At 42.9% G+C, this 21,008-nt stretch overlaps 7 non-coding genes across 7 annotated transcripts; all 7 read left to right on the forward strand.

Annotated features, from left to right (window-relative positions):
* Nucleotides 1-1,182: 1,182 nt before the first annotated feature.
* On the forward strand, nt 1,183-1,308 carry LOC146195869 (U5 spliceosomal RNA). The gene has a single exon (XR_014706292.1). It is a non-coding gene; the product is annotated as a U5 spliceosomal RNA (small nuclear RNA).
* A 3,549-nt stretch (nt 1,309-4,857) lies between these two features.
* On the forward strand, nt 4,858-4,983 carry LOC146195870 (U5 spliceosomal RNA). Its single transcript, XR_014706265.1, has one exon. It is a non-coding gene; the product is annotated as a U5 spliceosomal RNA (small nuclear RNA).
* Nucleotides 4,984-6,571: 1,588 nt separating this feature from the next.
* Nucleotides 6,572-6,697, forward strand: LOC146195871 (U5 spliceosomal RNA). The gene has a single exon (XR_014706266.1). It is a non-coding gene; the product is annotated as a U5 spliceosomal RNA (small nuclear RNA).
* Nucleotides 6,698-8,288: 1,591 nt separating this feature from the next.
* On the forward strand, nt 8,289-8,414 carry LOC146195872 (U5 spliceosomal RNA). The gene has a single exon (XR_014706267.1). It is a non-coding gene; the product is annotated as a U5 spliceosomal RNA (small nuclear RNA).
* Nucleotides 8,415-10,003: 1,589 nt separating this feature from the next.
* LOC146195873 (U5 spliceosomal RNA) lies at nt 10,004-10,129 on the forward strand. Its single transcript, XR_014706282.1, has one exon. It is a non-coding gene; the product is annotated as a U5 spliceosomal RNA (small nuclear RNA).
* Nucleotides 10,130-16,003: 5,874 nt separating this feature from the next.
* LOC146195874 (U5 spliceosomal RNA) lies at nt 16,004-16,130 on the forward strand. Its single transcript, XR_014706242.1, has one exon. It is a non-coding gene; the product is annotated as a U5 spliceosomal RNA (small nuclear RNA).
* A 3,577-nt stretch (nt 16,131-19,707) lies between these two features.
* Nucleotides 19,708-19,834, forward strand: LOC146195875 (U5 spliceosomal RNA). The gene has a single exon (XR_014706299.1). It is a non-coding gene; the product is annotated as a U5 spliceosomal RNA (small nuclear RNA).
* Nucleotides 19,835-21,008: the final 1,174 nt, after the last annotated feature.

Consider the following 21,008-nt stretch of genomic DNA (forward strand, 5'->3'; position numbering starts at 1 on the left):
ATGCCACATCATCATCACAAACCCCTGCTTAGTAGCAAAAAAGGAAAACGTATTATAACTCGTGCTGCTTGAAGTGTACATTAGGAATCCGAATAGACTCGCCGGAAGTAAACATACATTCTCTTGGCTAGCTCTTCTCGCCGGCATTGAAGCTACAAAACGCCCACACTCCTCAAATCTGACAGAAGCTCGGGCGGCTGCACGGTTCGACATTTTTCACGGATTTCAAGGAGGGTGCGATATTAAAACGGGAGCGTACAGAAAAGGCAGGATTTTGGGCGACAGTGGCTTTCCAGCCGGATAAATCCAGCGCCCTGATCACGTTCACAAAGTTGGTCTGGGTCGCTGAAACACTAAAACGTTTTTTTCAATCTTCATCGCGCCTACAACTTGTGACTGGAACCATATTGCTGCTTAAATTGCATGCATCAATGATAACGAACTCTTTCATAGCTGTTTAGCTAACATTGTATAATTAGGAGAAACTTACTTTTATAACGTCGTGATTCATTGTATGATCAGGAGATACTTGTTCTGTGCTATATGTTTACCTGCATTACTTGTTTTTTATTACATAATTTGACCACTCCCCTCCTTAATGCCTCTGGCATTTAGAGTAAGGAAGTATAGAATTGAGAGCTAAGAGTTCCGGGAACAAAAAAAAAATGGGGGGGGGGGGTAGGGGGGGGGGCGTATATTTTCTTCAAGAAATATGGCCTTTATATCGATCAATCAGTCTGTTTTCTCTCAAACAGAAAATGTGAGGCTAAGCTAATGTCAAAATGTTTCAGATTAGAAACATATTCGTTTGTAGAATGTGTGCACACTAATTGTTGTGTTCACATGCAACGTGAAAGACGTTAGCGCCGCTATGTGTTGTATGTTAGCGACACTAGATGGCGATGGCCGCGCCAAAAAGCACAAGAAGCAAAAGCAATGTGCCTAGACCACGAAGTTTTCCCGTTTACAAGAATACGTTGAGCCTAAGATCCGAATTCGTACAATAATTTCATTATTTTTACTAAAAGAACAACTCTAATGGCGTTATATAGTACTTATACTTGGCTAGAAACCCAGTTTGCACTGTAACTATGCAATAATTTTGTCATAGTTTGCGCCGTTAACGAGCACACATAGACATAACTGCTGCAATGGGGTGACGAGCGAAACGGTCTTGGAGTATCGCTCAGGTCTCTCCTCAAATCCACGTACTAATCTTTCGCCTTTTACTAAAGATTACCGTGGGGTGGGACACTTCAATGAGCCTATAGGCCAATTTTTATGGGGCCTTGCCCGTTTGGGCGGGGCCTAAGCACTGAATCGAAGACAAGACTATGTTGCCTTTGTTGAACGTTCTTGTCAACGGGGTCAGCTGCAGTTGCAGTACCAATTCACTGCACGTACGACTACATTATACACTGTAGCACTGCTCAGGGGCACCAACGCGGATCGGGGTAGAGAGGGTTACTCCTGATGCCGCTCGGCCACTTACTAATTGTGGCACCTCGATACGAATTCGGGCGAAATCCGGAATTGCGCGTGATATTGTTCCGTCCATTCTTCAAGTGTTCGAAATTTCCCTCTTCACATGTTCGTTTGTGTCAAAAGTTTGTGCCTAAATACTACAATTCAGTTACTTTCCACCAAAATTAAATTTCGCAAACAGTGGTGAAGTCGGTCAGCTTCGTACTGCGGCCTGGCGCGTACGTGGTTCATTTTGAATGATGCCACATCATCATCACAAACCCCTGCTTAGTAGCAAAAAAGGAAAACGTATTATAACTCGTGCTGCTTGAAGTGTACATTAGGAATCCGAATAGACTCGCCGGAAGTAAACATACATTCTCTTGGCTAGCTCTTCTCGCCGGCATTGAAGCTACAAAACGCCCACACTCCTCAAATCTGACAGAAGCTCGGGCGGCTGCACGGTTCGACATTTTTCACGGATTTCAAGGAGGGTGCGATATTAAAACGGGAGCGTACAGAAAAGGCAGGATTTTGGGCGACAGTGGCTTTCCAGCCGGATAAATCCAGCGCCCTGATCACGTTCACAAAGTTGGTCTGGGTCGCTGAAACACTAAAACGTTTTTTTCAATCTTCATCGCGCCTACAACTTGTGACTGGAACCATATTGCTGCTTAAATTGCATGCATCAATGATAACGAACTCTTTCATAGCTGTTTAGCTAACATTGTATAATTAGGAGAAACTTACTTTTATAACGTCGTGATTCATTGTATGATCAGGAGATACTTGTTCTGTGCTATATGTTTAACTGCATTACTTGTTTTTTATTACATAATTTGACCACTCCCCTCCTTAATGCCTCTGGCATTTAGAGTAAGGAAGTATAGAATTGAGAGCTAAGAGTTCCGGGAACAAAAAAAAATGGGGGGGGGGGGGTAGGGGGGGGGCGTATATTTTCTTCAAGAAATATGGCCTTTATATCGATCAATCAGTCTGTTTTCTCTCAAACAGAAAATGTGAGGCTAAGCTAATGTCAAAATGTTTCAGATTAGAAACATATTCGTTTGTAGAATGTGTGCACACTAATTGTTGTGTTCACATGCAACGTGAAAGACGTTGGCGCCGCTATGTGTTGTATGTTAGCGACACTAGATGGCGATGGCCGCGCCAAAAAGCACAAGAAGCAAAAGCAATGTGCCTAGACCACGAAGTTTTCCCGTTTACAAGAATACGTTGAGCCTAAGATCCGAATTCGTACAATAATTTCATTATTTTTACTAAAAGAACAACTCTAATGGCGTTATATAGTACTTATACTTGGCTAGAAACCCAGTTTGCACTGTAACTATGCAATAATTTTGTCATAGTTTGCGCCGTTAACGAGCACACATAGACATAACTGCTGCAATGGGGTGACGAGCGAAACGGTCTTGGAGTATCGCTCAGGTCTCTCCTCAAATCCACGTACTAATCTTTCGCCTTTTACTAACTTCTGGGTATGTGCAAAGTGATCATATGCTCTTTTGAGTGTCATTGTTAACATTCATGCTTGCAGCCAATTTTTGATTTGGAGGGTGTTGTCCTCTTGTTGTCATCCAGCATCCTCTCATGTTTTTACATGATTGTATTGATCCCGTGCCATGGTATTGACGGGCCTGTTTTGTACTGCTGTACTTGACATGTCACCTTCGGGTGTAATAAAATTTTTTCTTTCGCCTTTTACTAAAGATTACCGTGGGGTGGGACACTTCAATGAGCCTATAGGCCAATTTTTATGGGGCCTTGCCCGTTTGGGCGGGGCCTAAGCACTGAATCGAAGACAAGACTATGTTGCCTTTGTTGAACGTTCTTGTCAACGGGGTCAGCTGCAGTTGCAGTACCAATTCACTGCACGTACGACTACATTATACACTGTAGCACTGCTCAGGGGCACCAACGCGGATCGGGGTAGAGAGGGTTACTCCTGATGCCGCTCGGCCACTTACTAATTGTGGCACCTCGATACGAATTCGGGCGAAATCCGGAATTGCGCGTGATATTGTTCCGTCCATTTTTTAAGTGTTCGAAATTTCCCTCTTCACATGTTCGTTTGTGTCAAAAGTTTGTGCCTAGATACTACAATTCAGTTACTTTCCACCAAAATTAAATTTCGCAAACAGTGGTGAAGTCGGTCAGCTTCGTACTGCGGCCTGGCGCGTACGTGGTTCATTTTGAATGATGCCACATCATCATCACAAACCCCTGCTTAGTAGCAAAAAGGAAAACGTATTATAAGTCGTGCTGCTTGAAGTGGACATTAGGAATCCGAATAGACTCGCCGGAAGTAAACATACATTCTCTTGGCTAGCTCTTCTCGCCGGCATTGAAGCTACAAAACGCCCACACTCCTCAAATCTGACAGAAGCTCAGGCGGCTGCACGGTTCGACATTTTTCACGGATTTCAAGGAGGGTGCGATATTAAAACGGGAGCGTACAGAAAAGGCAGGATTTTGGGCGACAGTGGCTTTCCAGCCGGATAAATCCAGCGCCCTGATCACGTTCACAAAGTTGGTCTGGGTCGCTGAAACACTAAAACGTTTTTTTCAATCTTCATCGCGCCTACAACTTGTGACTGGAACCATATTGCTGCTTAAATTGTATGCATCAATGATAACGAACTCTTTCATAGCTGTTTAGCTAACATTGTATAATTAGGAGAAACTTACTTTTATAACGTCGTGATTCATTGTATGATCAGGAGATACTTGTTCTGTGCTATATGTTTAACTGCATTACTTGTTTTTTATTACATAATTTGACCACTCCCCTCCTTAATGCCTCTGGCATTTAGAGTAAGGAAGTATAGAATTGAGAGCTAAGAGTCCGGGAACAAAAAAAAAATGGGGGGGGGTAGGGGGGCGTATATTTTCTTCAAGAAATATGGCCTTTATATCGATCAATCAGTCTGTTTTCTCTCAAACAGAAAATGTGAGGCTAAGCTAATGTCAAAATGTTTCAGATTAGAAACATATTCGTTTGTAGAATGTGTGCACACTAATTGTTGTGTTCACATGCAACGTGAAAGACGTTAGCGCCGCTATGTGTTGTATGTTAGCGACACTAGATGGCGATGGCCGCGCCAAAAAGCACAAGAAGCAAAAGCAATGTGCCTAGACCACGAAGTTTTCCCGTTTACAAGAATACGTTGAGCCTAAGATCCGAATTCATACAATAATTTCATTATTTTTACTAAAAGAACAACTCTAATGGCGTTATATAGTACTTATACTTGGCTAGAAACCCAGTTTGCACTGTAACTATGCAATAATTTTGTCATAGTTTGCGCCGTTAACGAGCACACATAGACATAACTGCTGCAATGGGGTGACGAGCGAAACGGTTTTGGAGTATCGCTCAGGTCTCTCCTCAAATCCACGTACTAATCTTTCGCCTTTTACTAAAGATTACCGTGGGGAGGGACACTTCAATGAGCCTATAGGCCAATTTTTGTGGGGCCTTGCCCGTTTGGGCGGGGCCTAAGCACTGAATCGAAAACAAGACTATATTGCCTTTGTTGAATGTTCTTGTCCACGGGGTCAGCTGCAGTTACAGTACCAATTCACTGCACGTACGACTACATTATACACTGTAGCACTGCTCAGGGGCGCCAACGCGGATCGGGGTAGAGAGGGTTACTCCTGATGCCGCTCGGCCGCTTCCTAATTGTGATACCTCGATACGAATTCGGGCGAAATCCGGAATTGCGCGTGAGATTGTTCCGTCCATTCTTCAAGTGTTCGAAATTTCCCTCTTCACATGTTCGTTTGTGTCAAAAGTTTGTGCCTAAATACTACAATTCAGTTACTTTCCACCAAAATTAAATTTCGCAAACAGTGGTGAAGTCGGTCAGCTTCGTACTGCGGCCTGGCGCGTACGTGGTTCATTTTGAATGATGCCACATCATCATCACAAACCCCTGCTTAGTAGCAAAAAGGAAAACGTATTATAAGTCGTGCTGCTTGAAGTGGACATTAGGAATCCGAATAGACTCGCCGGAAGTAAACATACATTCTCTTGGCTAGCTCTTCTCGCCGGCATTGAAGCTACAAAACGCCCACACTCCTCAAATCTGACAGAAGCTCAGGCGGCTGCACGGTTCGACATTTTTCACGGATTTCAAGGAGGGTGCGATATTAAAACGGGAGCGTACAGAAAAGGCAGGATTTTGGGCGACAGTGGCTTTCCAGCCGGATAAATCCAGCGCCCTGATCACGTTCACAAAGTTGGTCTGGGTCGCTGAAACACTAAAACGTTTTTTTCAATCTTCATCGCGCCTACAACTTGTGACTGGAACCATATTGCTGCTTAAATTGTATGCATCAATGATAACGAACTCTTTCATAGCTGTTTAGCTAACATTGTATAATTAGGAGAAACTTACTTTTATAACGTCGTGATTCATTGTATGATCAGGAGATACTTGTTCTGTGCTATATGTTTAACTGCATTACTTGTTTTTTATTACATAATTTGACCACTCCCCTCCTTAATGCCTCTGGCATTTAGAGTAAGGAAGTATAGAATTGAGAGCTAAGAGTCCGGGAACAAAAAAAAAATGGGGGGGGTAGGGGGGCGTATATTTTCTTCAAGAAATATGGCCTTTATATCGATCAATCAGTCTGTTTTCTCTCAAACAGAAAATGTGAGGCTAAGCTAATGTCAAAATGTTTCAGATTAGAAACATATTCGTTTGTAGAATGTGTGCACACTAATTGTTGTGTTCACATGCAACGTGAAAGACGTTAGCGCCGCTATGTGTTGTATGTTAGCGACACTAGATGGCGATGGCCGCGCCAAAAAGCACAAGAAGCAAAAGCAATGTGCCTAGACCACGAAGTTTTCCCGTTTACAAGAATACGTTGAGCCTAAGATCCGAATTCATACAATAATTTCATTATTTTTACTAAAAGAACAACTCTAATGGCGTTATATAGTACTTATACTTGGCTAGAAACCCAGTTTGCACTGTAACTATGCAATAATTTTGTCATAGTTTGCGCCGTTAACGAGCACACATAGACATAACTGCTGCAATGGGGTGACGAGCGAAACGGTTTTGGAGTATCGCTCAGGTCTCTCCTCAAATCCACGTACTAATCTTTCGCCTTTTACTAAAGATTACCGTGGGGAGGGACACTTCAATGAGCCTATAGGCCAATTTTTGTGGGGCCTTGCCCGTTTGGGCGGGGCCTAAGCACTGAATCGAAAACAAGACTATATTGCCTTTGTTGAATGTTCTTGTCAACGGGGTCAGCTGCAGTTACAGTACCAATTCACTGCACGTACGACTACATTATACACTGTAGCACTGCTCAGGGGCGCCAACGCGGATCGGGGTAGAGAGGGTTACTCCTGATGCCGCTCGGCCGCTTCCTAATTGTGATACCTCGATACGAATTCGGGCGAAATCCGGAATTGCGCGTGAGATTGTTCCGTCCATTCTTCAAGTGTTCGAAATTTCCCTCTTCACATGTTCGTTTGTGTCAAAAGTTTGTACTTAAATACTACAATTCAGTTACTTTCCACCAAAATTAAATTTCGCAAACAGCGGTGAAGTCGGTCAGCTTCGTACTGCGGCCTGGCGCGTACGTGGTTCATTTTGAATGGTGCCACATCATCATCTCAAACCCCTGCTTGGTAGCAAAAAAGGAAAACGTATTATAACTCGTGCTGCTTGAAGTGTACATTAGGAATCCGAATAGACTCGCAGGAAGTAAACATACATTCTCTTGGCTAGCTCTTCTCGCCGGCATCGAAGCTACAAAACGCCCATACTCCTCAAATCTGACAGAAGCTCAGGTGGCTGCACGGTTCGACATTTTTCACGGATTTCAAGGAGGGTGCGATATTAAAACGGGAGCGTACAGAAAAGGCAGGATTTTGGGCGACAGTGGCTTTCCAGCCGGATAAATCCAGCGCCCTGATCACGTTCACAAAGTTGGTCTGGGTCGCTGAAACACTAAAACGTTTTTTTCAATCTTCATCGCGCCTACAACTTGTGACTGGAACCATATTGCTGCTTAAATTGTATGCATCAATGATAACGAACTCTTTCATAGCTGTTTGGCTAACATTGTATAATTAGGAGAAACTTACTTTTATAACGTCGTGATTCATTGTATGATCAGGAGATACTTGTTCTGTGCTATATGTTTAACTGCATTACTTGTTTTTTTTTACATAATTTGACCACTCCCCTCCTTAATGCCTCTGGCATTTAGAGTAAGGAAGTATAGAATTGAGAGCTAAGAGTTCCGGGAACAAAAAAAAAATGGGGGGGGTAGGGGGGGCGTATATTTTCTTCAAGAAATATGGCCTTTATATCGATCAATCAGTCTGTTTTCTTTTAAACAGAAAATGTGAGGCTAAGCTAATGTCAAAATGTTTCAGATTAGAAACATATTCGTTTGTAGAATGTGTGCTCACTAATTGTTGTGTTCACATGCAACGTGAAAGACGTTAGCGCCGCTATGTGTTGAATGTTAGCGACACTAGATGGCGATGGCCGCGCCAAAAAGCACAAGAAGCAAAAGCAATGTTCCTAGACCACGAAGTTTTCCCGTTTACAAGAATACGTTGAGCCTAAGATCCGAATTCATACAATAATTTCATTATTTTTACTAAAAGAACAACTCTAATGGCGTTATATAGTACTTATACTTGGCTAGAAACCCAGTTTGCACTGTAACTACGCAATAATTTTGTCATAGTTTGCGCCGTTAACGAGCACACATAGACATAACTGCTGCAATGGGGTGACGAGCGAAACGGTTTTGGAGTATCGCTCAGGTCTCTCCTCAAATCCACGTACTAATCTTTCGCCTTTTACTAAAGATTACCGTGGGGAGGGACACTTCAATGAGCCTATAGGCCAATTTTTGTGGGGCCTTGCCCGTTTGGGCGGGGCCTAAGCACTGAATCGAAAACAAGACTATATTGCCTTTGTTGAATGTTCTTGTCAACGGGGTCAGCTGCAGTTACAGTACCAATTCACTGCACGTACGACTACACTATACACTGTAGCACTGTTCAGGGGCGCCAACGCGGATCGGGGTAGAGAGGGTTACTCCTGATGCCGCTCGGCCGCTTCCTAATTGTGATACCTCGATACGAATTCGGGCGAAATCCGGAATTGCGCGTGAGATTGTTCCGTCCATTTTTCAAGTGTTCGAAATTTCCCTCTTCACATGTTCGTTTGTGTCAAAAGTTTGTACTTAAATACTACAATTCAGTTACTTTCCACCAAAATTAAATTTTGCAAAAAGCGGTGAAGTCGGTCAGCTTCGTACTGCGGCCTGGCGCGTACGTGGTTCATTTTGAATGGTGCCACATGATTATCGTAAACCCCTGCTTAGTAGCAAAAAAGGAAAACGTATTATAACTCGTGCTGCTTGAAGTGTACATTAGGAATCCGAATAGACTCGCATGAAGTAAACATACATTCTCTTGGCTAGCTCTTCTCGCCGGCATCAAAGCTACAAAACGCCCATACTCCTCAAATCTGACAGAAGCTCAGGTGGCTGCACGGTTCGACATTTTTAACGGATGTCAGGAGGGTGCGATATTAAAACGGGAGCATACAGAAAATTCAGGATTTTGGGCGACAGTGGCTTTCCAGCCGGATAAATCCAGCGCCCTGATCACGTTCACAAAGTTGGTCTGGGTCGCTGAAACACTAAAACGTTTTTTTCAATCTTCATCGCGCCTACAACAATTGTGACTGGAACCATATTGCTGCTTAAATTGTATGCATCAATGATAACGAACTCTTTCATAGCTGTTTAGCTAACATTGTATAATTAGGAGAACCTTACTTTTATAACGTCGTGATTCATTGTATGATCAGGAGATACTTGTTCTGTGCTATATGTTTAACTGCATTACTTGTATTTTTTTACATAATTTGACCACTCCCCTCCTTAATGCCTCTAGCATTTAGAGTAAGGAAGTATAGAATTGAGAGCTAAGAGTTCCGGGAACAAAAAAAAAATGGGGGGGGGGGGGTAGGGGGGGGCGTATATTTTCTTCAAGAAATATGGCCTTTATATCGATCAATCAGTCTGTTTTCTCTCAAACAGAAAATGTAAGGCTAAGCTAATTTCAGATTAGAAACATATTCGTTTGTAGAATGTGTGCACACTAATTGTTGTGTTCACATGCAACGTGAAAGACGTTAGCGCCGCTATGTGTTGTATGTTAAACGACACTAGATGGCGATGGCTGCGCCAAAAAGCACAAGAAGCAAAAGCAATGTGCCTAGACCACGAAGTTTTCCCGTTTACAAGAATACGTTGAGCCTAAGATCCGAAACCATACAATAATTTCATTATTTTTACTAAAAGAACAACTCTAATGGCGTTATATAGTACTTATACTTGGCTAGAAACCCTGTTTGCACTGTAACTATGCAATAATTTTGTCATAGTTTGCGCCGTTAACGAGCACACATAGACATAACTGCTGCAATGGGGTGACGAGCGAAACGGTTTTGGAGTATCGCTCAGGTCTCTCCTCAAATCCACGAACTAATCTTTTGCCTTTTACTAAATATTACCGTGGGGAGGGACACTTCAATGAGCCTATAGGCCAATTTTTGTGGGGCCTTGCCCGTTTGGGCGGGGCCTAAGCACTGAATCGAAAACAAGACTATATTGCCTTTGTTGAACGTTCTTGTCAACGGGGTCAGCTGCAGTTGCAGTACCAATTCAATGCACGTACGACTACATTATACACTGCAGCACTGCTCAGGGGCACCAACGCGGATCGGGGTAGAGAGGGTTACTCCTGATGCCGCTCGGCCACTTACTAATTGTGGCACCTCGATACGAATTCGGGCGAAATCCGGAATTGCGCGTGATATTGTTCCGTCCATTTTTCAAGTGTTCGAAATTTCCCTCTTCACTTCTTCGTTTGTGTCAAAAGTTTGTGCCTAAATACTACAATTCAGTTACTTTCCACCAAAATTAAATTTCGCAAACAGTGGTGAAGTCGGTCAGCTTCGTACTGCGGCCTGGCGCGTACGTGGTTCATTTTGAATGATGCTACATCATCATCACAAACCCCTGCTTAGTAGCAAAAAAGGAAAACGTATTATAACTCGTGCTGCTTGAAGTGTACATTAGGAATCCGAATAGACTCGCCGGAAGTAAACATACATTCTCTTGGCTAGCTCTTCTCGCCGGCATCGTAGCTACAAAACGCCCACACTCCTCAAATCTGACAGAAGCTCAGGCGGCTGCACGGTTCGACATTTTTCACGGATTTCAAGGAGGGTGCGATATTAAAACGGGAGCGTACAGAAAAGGCAGGATTTTGGGCGACAGTGGCTTTCCAGCCGGATAAATCCAGCGCCCTGATCACGTTCACAAAGTTGGTCTGGGTCGCTGAAACACAAACGTTTTTTTCAATCTTCATCGCGCCTACAACTTGTGACTGGAACCATATTGCTGCTTAAATTGTATGCATCAATGATAACGAACTCTTTCATAGCTGTTTAGCTAACATTGTATAATTAGGAGAAACTTACTTTTATAACGTCGTGATTCATTGTATGATCAGGAGATACTTGTTCTGTGCTATATGTTTAACTGCATTACTTGTTTTTTATTACATAATTTGACCACTCCCCTCCTTAATGCCTCTGGCATTTAGAGTAAGGAAGTATAGAATTGAGAGCTAAGAGTTCCGGGAACAAAAAAAAAATGGGGGGGTAGGGGGGCGTATATTTTCTTCAAGAAATATGGCCTTTATATCGATCAATCAGTCTGTTTTCTCTCAAACAGAAAATGTGAGGCTAAGCTAATGTCAAAATGTTTCAGATTAGAAACATATTCGTTTGTAGAATGTGTGCACACTAATTTGTGTTCACATGCAACGTGAAAGACGTTAGCGCCGCTATGTGTTGTATGTTAGCGACACTAGATGGCGATGGCCGCGCCAAAAAGCACAAGAAGCAAAAGCAATGTGCCTAGACCACGAAGTTTTCCCGTTTACAAGAATACGTTGAGCCTAAGATCCGAATCCATACAATAATTTCATTATTTTTACTAAAAGAACAACTCTAATGGCGTTATATAGTACTTATACTTGGCTAGAAACCCAGTTTGCACTGTAACTATGCAATAATTTTGTCATAGTTTGCGCCGTAAACGAGCACACATAGACATAACTGCTGCAATGGGGTGACGAGCGAAACGGTTTTGAAGTATCGCTCAGGTCTCTCCTCAAATCCACGAACTAATCTTTCGCATCCTGTCATGTTTTCACATATTTGTATTGATCCCATGTTATGGTGTTGATGGGTCTGCTTTGTACTGCTGTACTTGACATGTCACCTTCGGGTGTAATAAAACATTTTCTTTCGCCTTTTACTAAAGATTACCGTGGGCAGGGACACTTCAATGAGCTTATAGGCCAATTTTTGTGGGGCCTTGACCGTTTGGGCGGGGCCTAAGCACTGAATCGGAAACAAGACTATATTGCCTTTGTTGAACGTTCTTGTCAACGGGGTCAGCTGCAGTTGCAGTACCAATTCACTGCACGTACGACTACATTATACACTGTAGCACTGCTCAGGGGCACCAACGCGGATCGGGGTAGAGAGGGTTACTCCTGATGCCGCTCGGCCACTTACTAATTGTGGCACCTCGATACGAATTCGGGCGAAATCCGGAATTGCGCGTGATATTGTTCCGTCCATTCTTCAAGCGTTCGAAATTTCCCTCTTCCCATGTTCGTTTGTGTCAAAAGTTTGTACTTAAATACTACAATTCAGTTACTTTCCACCAAAATTAAATTTCGCAAACAGCGGTGAAGTCGGTCAGCTTCGTACTGCGGCCTGGCGCGTACGTGGATCATTTTCAATGGTGCCACATGATCATCGTAAACCCCTGCTTAGTAGCAAAAAAGGAAAACGTATTATAACTCGTGCTGCTTGAAGTGTACATTAGGAATCCGAATAGACTCGCAGGAAGTAAACATACATTCTCTTGGCTAGCTCTTCTCGCCGGCATCGAAGCTACAAAACGCCCATACTCCTCAAATCTGACAGAAGCTCAGGTGGCTGCACGGTTCGACATTTTTAACGGATTTCAGGAGGGTGCGATATTAAAACGGGAGCATACAGAAAAGGCAGGATTTTGGGCGACAGTGGCTTTCCAGCCGGATAAATCCAGCGCCCTGATCACGTTCACAAAGTTGGTCTGGGTCCCTGAAACACTAAAACGTTTTTGTCAATCTTCATCGCGCCTACAACTTAAGTGACTGGAACCATATTGCTGCTTAAATTGTATGCATCAATAATAACGAACTCTTTCATAGCTGTTTAGCTAACATTGTATAATTAGGAGAAACTTACTTTTATAACGTCGTGATTCATTGTATGATCAGGAGATACTTGTTCTGTGCTATATGTTTAACTGCATTACTTGTTTTTTATTACATAATTTGACCACTCCCCTCCTTAATGCCTCTGGCATTTAGAGTAAGGAAGTATAGAATTGAGAGCTAAGAGTTCCGGGAACAAAAAAAAAAAAAAAAAATGGGGGGGTAGGGGGGCGTATATTTTCTTCAAGAAATATGGCCTTTATATCGATCAATCAGTCTGTTTTCTCTCAAACAGAAAATGTGAGGCTAAGCTAATGTCAAAATGTTTCAGATTAGAAACATATTCGTTTGTAGAATGTGTGCACACTAATTGTTGTGTTCACATGCAACGTGAAAGACGTTAGCTCCGCTATGTGTTGTATGTTAGCGACACTAGATGGCGATGGCCGCGCCAAAAAGCACAAGAAGCAAAAGCAATGTGCCTAGACCACGAAGTTTTCCCGTTTACAAGAATACGTTGAGCCTAAGATCCGAATTCATACAATAATTTCATTATTTTTACTAAAAGAACAACTCTAATGGCGTTATATAGTACTTATACTTGGCTAGAAACCCAGTTTGCACTGTAACTATGCAATAATTTTGTTATAGTTTGCGCCGTTAACGAGCACACATAGACATAACTGCTGCAATGGGGTGACGAGCGAAACGGTTTTGGAGTATCGCTCAGGTCTCTTCTCAAATCCACGTACTATCTTGCCAACCAGGGACAGGCTGAATAGATGGGGCATGGTGCCAAATAATAAATGCATAAACTGTGCTCAAGTAGAGACTAATAATCATCCTATAAAAGAATGTGTACTCGCGTCTACTATGTGGAAGTTTGTTGGGAAGGTTTTCGGTGTGTTTCCTACACATGCCCCGAGACAGCGGAATAAATTTGAATATTTGGTGTACTATACAATGATGTATGTACTGTGGCACTTCCGTAATGTGTCCGAGAGGTCGAGAAGACAAAACAGAGCAATGTTTCCCAGGTTGCGCAAATTGCGTACAAAAATTCATGCTCATTTAGAGGAACGGCTGTTTGTTTTGGGGGAACAAGAGTTCCTCCGTCAATGGTCAACACGATATTTTCTTGTATCCAAAAACAGAGTGTTTTTAACTGTTTGAGGGTATTTGATGTAACATAGCGGCAAGCTCAGACCCACACCAGCAGCTGTGTAACCTATAAGGTTAGGTCTCTTTTGTTGTCTGTCGTAACTTTTGGGTGTGTGCAAAGTGATGATTTGCTCATTTGGTTGTCATTTGTGAACAATATTCATGCTTACAGCCAATTTTGATTTGGAGGGTGTTGTCCTCCTGTTGTCATCCAGCATCCTGTCATGTTTTCACATATTTGTATTGATCCCATGTTATGGTGTTGTTGGGTCTGCTTTGTACTGCTGTACTTGACATGTCACCTTCGGGTGTAATAAAACATTTTCTTTCGCCTTTTACTAAAGATTACCGTGGGGAGAGACACTTCAATGAGCCTATAGGCCAATTTTTGTGGGGCCTTGCCCGTTTGGGCGGGGCCTAAGCACTGAATCGAAAACAAGACTATATTGCCTTTGTTGAATGTTCTTGTCAACGGGGTCAGCTGCAGTTACAGTACCAATTCACTGCACGTACGACTACATTATACACTGTAGCACTGCACAGGGGCGCCAACGCGGATCGGGGTAGAGAGGGTTACTCCTGATGCCGCTCGGCCGCTTCCTAATTGTGATACCTCGATACGAATTCGGGCGAAATCCGGAATTGCGCGTGAGATTGTTCCGTCCATTCTTCAAGTGTTCGAAATTTCCCTCTTCCCATGTTCGTTTGTGTCAAAAGTTTGTACTTAAATACTACAATTCAGTTACTTTCCACCAAAATTAAATTTCGCAAACAGCGGTGAAGTCGGTCAGCTTCGTACTGCGGCCTGGCGCGTACGTGGTTCATTTTCAATGGTGCCACATGATCATCGTAAACCCGTGCTTAGTAGCAAAAAAGGAAAACGTATTATAACTCGTGCTGCTTGAAGTGTACATTAGGAATCCGAATAGACTCGCATGAAGTAAACATACATTCTCTTGGCTAGCTCTTCTCGCCGGCATCGAAGCTACAAAACGACCATACTCCTCAAATCTGACAGAAGCTCAGGTGGCTGCACGGTTCGACATTTTTAACGGATTTCAGGAGGGTGCGATATTAAAACGGGAGCATATAGAAAAGGCAGGATTTTGGGCGACAGTGGCTTTCCAGCCGGATAAATCCAGCGCCCTGATCACGTTCACAAAGTTGGTCTGGGTCCCTGAAACACTAAAACGTTTTTGTCAATCTTCATCGCGCCTACAACTTAAGTGACTGGAACCATATTGCTGCTTAAATTGTATGCATCAATGATAACGAACTCTTTCATAGCTGTTTAGCTAACATTGTATAATTAGGAGAACCTTACTTTTATAACGTCGTGATTCATTGTATGATCAGGAGATACTTGTTCTGTGCTATATGTTTAACTGCATTACTTGTATTTTTTTACATAATTTGACCACTCCCCTCCTTAATGCCTCTGGCATTTAGAGTAAGGAAGTATAGAATTGAGAGCTAAGAGTTCCGGGAACAAAAAAAAAATGGGGGGGGGGTAGGGGGGGGCGTATATTTTCTTCAAGAAATATGGCCTTTATATCGATGAATCAGTCTGTTTTCTCTCAAACAGAAATTGTGAGGCTAAGCTAATGTCAAAATGTTTCAGATTAGAAACATATTCGTTTGTAGAATGTGTGCACACTAATTTGTGTTCACATGCAACGTGAAAGACGTTAGCGCCGCTATGTGTTGTATGTTAGCGACACTAGATGGCGATGGCCGCGCCAAAAAGCACAAGAAGCAAAAGCAATGTGCCTAGACCACGAAGTTTTCCCGTTTACAAGAATACGTTGAGCCTAAGATCCGAATCCATACAATAATTTCATTATTTTTACTAAAAGAACAACTCTAATGGCGTTATATAGTACTTATACTTGGCTAGAAACCCAGTTTGCACTGTAACTATGCAATAATTTTGTCATAGTTTGCGCCGTAAACGAGCACACATAGACATAACTGCTGCAATGGGGTGACGAGCGAAACGGTTTTCAAGTATCGCTCAGGTCTCTCCTCAAATCCACGAACTAATCTTTCGCCTTTCACTAAAGATTACCGTGGGCAGGGACACTTCAATGAGCTTATAGGCCAATTTTTGTGGGGCCTTGACCGTTTGGGCGGGGCCTAAGCACTGAATCGGAAACAAGACTATATTGCCTTTGTTGGACGTTCTTGTCAACGGGGTCAGCTGCAGTTGCAGTACCAATTCACTGCACGTACGACTACATTATACACTGTAGCACTGCTCAGGGGCACCAACGCGGATCGGGGTAGAGAGGGTTACTCCTGATGCCGCTCGGCCACTTACTAATTGTGGCACCTCGATACGAATTCGGGCGAAATCCGGAATTGCGCGTGATATTGATCCGTCCATTTTTCAAGTGTTCGAAATTTCCCTCTTCACATGTTCGTTTGTGTCAAAAGTTTGTGCCTAAATACTACAATTCAGTTACTTTCCACCAAAATTAAATTTCTCAAACAGTGGTGAAGTCGGTCAGCTTCGTACTGCGGCCTGGCGCGTACGTGGTTCATTTTGAATGATGCCACATCATCATCACAAACCCCTGCTTAGTAGCAAAAAAGGAAAACGTATTATAACTCGTGCTGCTTGAAGTGTACATTAGGAATCCGAATAGACTCGCCGGAAGTAAACATACATTCTCTTGGCTAGCTCTTCTCGCCGGCATTGAAGCTACAAAACGCCCACACTCCTCAAATCTGACAGAAGCTCAGGCGGCTGCACGGTTCGACATTTTTCACGGATTTCAAGGAGGGTGCGATATTAAAACGGGAGCATACAGAAAAGGCAGGATTTTGGGCGACAGTGGCTTTCCAGCCGGATAAATCCAGCGCCCTGATCACGTTCACAAAGTTGGTCTGGGTCGCTGAAACACTAAAACGTTTTTGTCAATCTTCATCGCGCCTACAACTTAAGTGACCGGAACCATATTGCTGCTTAAATTGTATGCATCAATGATAACGAACTCTTTCATAGCTGTTTAGCTAACATTGTATAATTAGGAGAAACTTACTTTTATAACGTCGTGATTCATTGTATGATCAGGAGATACTTGTTGTGTGCTATATGTTTAACTGCATTACTTGTTTTTTATTACATAATTTGACCACTCCCCTCCTTAATGCCTCTGGCATTTAGAGTAAGGAAGTATAGAATTGAGAGCTAAGAGTTCCGGGAACAAAAATAAATGGGGGGGGGGGGGGGGGGTAGGGGGGGGCGTATATTTTCTTCAAGAAATATGGCCTTTATATCGATCAATCAGTCTGTTTTCTCTCAAACAGAAAATGTGAGGCTAAGCTAATGTCAAAATGTTTCAGATTAGAAACATATTCGTTTGTAGAATGTGTGCACACTAATTGTTGTGTGCACATGCAACGTGAAAGACGTTAGCGCCGCTATGTGTTGTATGTTAGCGACACTAGATGGCGATGGCCGCGCCAAAAAGCACAAGAAGCAAAAGCAATGTGCCTAGACCACGAAGTTTTCCCGTTTACAAGAATACGTTGAGCCTAAGATCCGAATTCATACAATAATTTCATTATTTTTACTTAAAGAACAACTCTAATGGCGTTATATAGTACTTATACTTGGCTAGAAACCCAGTTTGCACTGTAACTATGCAATAATTTTGTCATAGTTTGCGCCGTTAACGAGCACACATAGACATAACTGCTGCAATGGGGTGACGAGCGAAACGGTTTTGGAGTATCGCTCAGGTCTCTTCTCAAATCCACGTACTAATCTTTCGCCTTTTACTGTTTACGCCTTTTTTTTGTTGTCTGTCGTAACTTTTGGGTGTGTGCAAAGTGGTGATTTGCTCATTTGGTTGTCATTTGTGAACAATATTCATGCTTACAGCCAATTTTTTGGAGGGTGTTGTCATCCAGCATCCTGTCATGTTTTCACATAATTGTATTGATCCCTTGTTATGGTGTTGATGGGTCTGCTTTGTACTGCTGTACTTGACATGTCACCTTCGGGTGTAATAAAACATTTTCTTTCGCCTTTTACTAAAGATTACCGTGGGCAGGGACACTTCAATGAGCTTATAGGCCAATTTTTGTGGGGCCTTGCCCGTTTGGGCGGGGCCTAAGCACTGAATCGAAAACAAGACTATATTGCCTTTGTTGAATGTTCTTGTCAACGGGGTCAGCTGCAGTTACAGTACCAATTCACTGCACGTACGACTACATTATACACTGTAGCACTGCTCAGGGGCGCCAACGCGGATCGGGGTAGAGAGGGTTACTCCTGATGCCGCTCGGCCGCTTCCTAATTGTGATACCTCGATACGAATTCGGGCGAAATCCGGAATTGCGCGTCAGATTGTTCCGTCCATTCTTCAAGTGTTCGAAATTTCCCTCTTCCCATGTTCGTTTGTGTCAAAAGTTTGTACTTAAATACTACAATTCAGTTACTTTCCACCAAAATTAAATTTCGCAAACAGCGGTGAAGTCGGTCAGCTTCGTACTGCGGCCTGGCGCGTACGTGGTTCATTTTCAATTGTGCCACATGATCATCGTAAACCCCTGCTTAGTAGCAAAAAAGGAAAACGTATTATAACTCGTGCTGCTTGAAGTGTACATTAGGAATCCGAATAGACTCGCAGGAAGTAAACATACATTCTCTTGGCTAGCTCTTCTCGCCGGCATCGAAGCTACAAATCGCCCATACTCCTCAAATCTGACAGAAGCTCAGGTGGCTGCACGGTTCGACATTTTTAACGGATTTCAGGAGGGTGCGATATTAAAACGGGAGCATACAGAAAAGGCAGGATTTTGGGCGACAGTGGCTTTCCAGCCGGATAAATCCAGCGCCCTGATCACGTTCACAAAGTTGGTCTGGGTCCCTGAAACACTAAAACGTTTTTGTCAATCTTCATCGCGCCTACAACTTAAGTGACTGGAACCATATTGCTGCTTAAATTGTATGCATCAATGATAACGAACTCTTTCATAGCTGTTTAGCTAACATTGTATAATTAGGAGAACCATACTTTTATAACGTCGTGATTCATTGTATGATCAGGAGATACTTGTTCTGTGCTATATGTTTAACTGCATTACTTGTATTTTTTTACATAATTTGACCACTCCCCCCCTTAATGCCTCTGGCATTTAGAGTAAGGAAGTATAGAATTGAGAGCTAAGAGTTCCGGGAACAAGAAAAAAATGGGGGGGGGGGTAGGCGGGGGCGTATATTTTCTTCAAGAAATATGGCCTTTATATCGATCAATCAGTCTGTTTTCTCTCAAACAGAAAATGTGAGGCTAAGCTAATGTCAAAATGTTTCAGATTAGAAACATATTCGTTTGTAGAACGTGTGCACACTAATTTGTGTTCACATGCAACGTGAAAGACGTTAGCGCCGCTATGTGTTGTATGTTAGCGACACTAGATGGCGATGGCCGCGCCAAAAAGCACAAGAAGCAAAAGCAATGTGCCTAGACCACGAAGTTTTCCCGTTTACAAGAATACGTTGAGCCTAAGATCCGAATCCATACAATAATTTCATTATTTTTACTAAAAGAACAACTCTAATGGCGTTATATAGTACTTATACTTGGCTAGAAACTCAGTTTGCACTGTAACTATGCAATAATTTTGTCATAGTTTGCGCCGTAAACGAGCACACATAGACATAACTGCTGCAATGGGGTGACGAGCGAAACGGTTTTGGAGTATCGCTCAGGTCTCTCCTCAAATCCACGAACTAATCTTTCGCCTTTTACTAAAGATTACCGTGGGCAGGGACACTTCAATGAGCTTATAGGCCAATTTTTGTGGGGCCTTGACCGTTTGGGCGGGGCCTAAGCACTGAATCGGAAACAAGACTATATTGCCTTTGTTGAACGTTCTTGTCAACGGGGTCAGCTGCAGTTGCAGTACCAATTCACTGCACGTACGACTACATTATACACAGTAGCACTGCTCAGGGGCACCAACGCGGATCGGGGTAGAGAGGGTTACTCCTGATGCCGCTCGGCCACTTACTAATTGTGGCACCTCGATACGAATTCGGGCGAAATCCGGAATTGCGCGTGATATTGTTCCGTCCATTCTTCAAGTGTTCGAAATTTCCCTCTTCCCATGTTCGTTTGTGTCAAAAGTTTGTACTTAAATACTACAATTCAGTTACTTTCCACCAAAATTAAATTTCGCAAACAGCGGTGAAGTCGGTCAGCTTCGTACTGCGGCCTGGCGCGTACGTGGATCATTTTCAATGGTGCCACATGATCATCGTAAACCCCTGCTTAGTAGCAAAAAAGGAAAACGTATTATAACTCGTGCTGCTTGAAGTGTACATTAGGAATCCGAATAGACTCGCAGGAAGTAAACATACATTCTCTTGGCTAGCTCTTCTCGCCGGCATCGAAGCTACAAAACGCCCATACTCCTCAAATCTGACAGAAGCTCAGGTGGCTGCACGGTTCGACATTTTTAACGGATTTCAGGAGGGTGCGATATTAAAACGGGAGCATACAGAAAAGGCAGGATTTTGGGCGACAGTGGCTTTCCAGCCGGATAAATCCAGCGCCCTGATCACGTTCACAAAGTTGGTCTGGGTCCCTGAAACACTAAAACGTTTTTGTCAATCTTCATCGCGCCTACAACTTAAGTGACTGGAACCATATTGCTGCTTAAATTGTATGCATCAATAATAACGAACTCTTTCATAGCTGTTTAGCTAACATTGTATAATTAGGAGAAACTTACTTTTATAACGTCGTGATTCATTGTATGATCAGGAGATACTTGTTCTGTGCTATATGTTTAACTGCATTACTTGTTTTTTATTACATAATTTGACCACTCCCCTCCTTAATGCCTCTGGCATTTAGAGTAAGGAAGTATAGAATTGAGAGCTAAGAGTTCCGGGAACAAAAAAAAAAATGGGGGGGTAGGGGGGCGTATATTTTCTTCAAGAAATATGGCCTTTATATCGATCAATCAGTCTGTTTTCTCTCAAACAGAAAATGTGAGG

This window comes from Amblyomma maculatum, chromosome 3 (genome assembly GCF_055883805.1).
Source record: "Amblyomma maculatum isolate TAMU_Amacu chromosome 3, ASM5588380v1, whole genome shotgun sequence".
Taxonomy (NCBI): domain Eukaryota; kingdom Metazoa; phylum Arthropoda; class Arachnida; order Ixodida; family Ixodidae; genus Amblyomma; species Amblyomma maculatum.